The sequence below is a fragment of the Gavialis gangeticus genome, unplaced genomic scaffold, assembly GCF_001723915.1.
Source record: "Gavialis gangeticus isolate Ggan-Ray unplaced genomic scaffold, GavGan_comp1, whole genome shotgun sequence".
Classification (NCBI taxonomy): Eukaryota; Metazoa; Chordata; order Crocodylia; family Gavialidae; genus Gavialis; species Gavialis gangeticus.
This window is the reverse complement of record NW_017729034.1, coordinates 35309333-35311228: the sequence shown is the minus strand read 5'-3', so window position 1 is coordinate 35311228 and position 1896 is coordinate 35309333. Positions and strand designations below refer to the sequence as shown.

Here is a 1896-nt window from a genome sequence, read left to right as displayed (position 1 = left end):
TGAGCATGTGTGAGGCTTGGCGCGGGAATGCACGCAGTTTAAGGTAAAGTGCTATTTGGGGGGATGGGAGGCGTTATGTCTGCAAGCACCTAGGGTGCTTATTTTTGAAACTTCATGAGAGCTGTACATCAAAAATACCTGTAATGTGTTGAAGAAGGCTATTACCAATACAGAGTACTTCTGTTTGGTTTGTCTGTGGCCTCTTGGGTATTAAAAAAGTAACTTGAAACATTGCAGCATATACAAAATGTCAGAATATTCATAGGATATCGTCACAGGAAGACTTAGCCAAAGATATAGACCCTGATTTTAAATATTAAGATTGAATGAAGATGAATTGATAGAAATCACTTCTCTGTATTGATTTTCCTTTGGCTTCTGTACTGTTACTCACTCCTCCTACTTTTTTTAAACTCTAAATTGTCAAAAGTCTGGTTTTGCTCAACTAGTTTCTCATACCTCCATAACCAATAAATGAATTTAACCTTTCATCGTTATTCTGTACTTCAGGTGTTAACATATACCTTATTAATGTGTATTCTCCTGCTATAGAATTATGCCTAAAAATGTAAGATAGAAAAGAAGCAAATGGGCACTTGTCCATCTATATAGCTGAAGTTTTGGCAATGTCTTAAAGTATGTTAAAGCTTTATAGATTCCTTTTGCTGTTTTCAAAATAATAAAGCTTCACTGCATGTAAAGCTTCCTAATAGTCATGTTCTGTTCACTCTAGTAAAATTACTGAGGTTTCTCCAGTCAGTCATTTTCTTTATATTGTTGCCACCAGGGTATTACTAAGCATGCCAGTGGACTCTAGCCTCAAGCTCTTTCCTTGACTTAATCTAGCAGGTGTAAAATTAGGTCACCTCCTTGTACATTGTGGCAATATGCTTTTAATGGGGAGAGCTTAATCTCTGAATTGGTAGCAGTGGCTATATACAGACATTCTATTTTTACTGGGAGATTTGCCACTCTCCTGGTAGAAACCACCAGCATACATTCCAGCTTTTTCTCCCAGAACAAAAATGGCCTTTCCAAGAGAAAAAATAACCTGACTGTAGACAGATAGTCATTCACAGCAGAGTTTTTCTCCTGAGAAAACCAATGTCTGCACATTTTCCTGCTGCTTAACTCCTGGGGACCAAGAGGAGTAGAGCCACAGGGGAAGAATCCTGTGCCCTCCAAAGACCAGGGTCACCCTGGTCTGGAGAAGTCATGGGGGAGAACTGTTCTCACTCCTAGAAGGAGAAGGGAGGAGCAGCCACCAGCTTCTCTCTCTGTTCCAAACACACCAGGGTCCCCAGCGTGAGAATTGGGAATGGTGTTTTGCCTCACTACCCTGTGCATTCTGCTCATGGTCAATGGGAGCTAAGTGCAGAGAGTAGAATTAGCTCCTGCCTGCCTCTCACTCCAGAATTCCCAGAGGGGCAAGCCCCCTGCCTGCTTCTCTCTCCCAAGTGAGAGGCAGGCAGAGAGCTTTGCCTCACTGCTCCAATCCTTCTAGGAATGGAAGGACGAGAGCAGCCCACACTTTACGCAAAGCAGGATCACCTGGTCTCAGGAAGATGAAAGCAGCAGGGAAGAGGGGGTGTTTGCACATTAAATGTCTGTACTACTACCCTTCCCAAAATCATTTCTACAAATAAATGTTCATGCACACTTGTGAATAGTGTAAGTAACAAACTGGGACTCCTAATAAATAATGGTCCTGCAATTTATTTTGAGTAAACATAGCTGAAATCAAAATACACTCTACTGAAAATGAATCTGTTATTCCATATAAAATATTAAACATACCTGGTATTACAAAATTTTATTATAATTAATTTAGTATGACTGCATGACTTATGAATGTTGGACTGTCATGGAATCTTCTATCTCTGGAAACTTCTTAAA

General features: G+C 40.3%; 1 protein-coding gene across 2 annotated transcripts in view; it reads left to right on the top strand.

The window, feature by feature from the left end:
- Positions 1-1896, top strand: part of CRIM1 (cysteine rich transmembrane BMP regulator 1) — a 509439-nt gene that overhangs the window by 389536 nt on the left and 118007 nt on the right. The window lies entirely within an intron of this gene.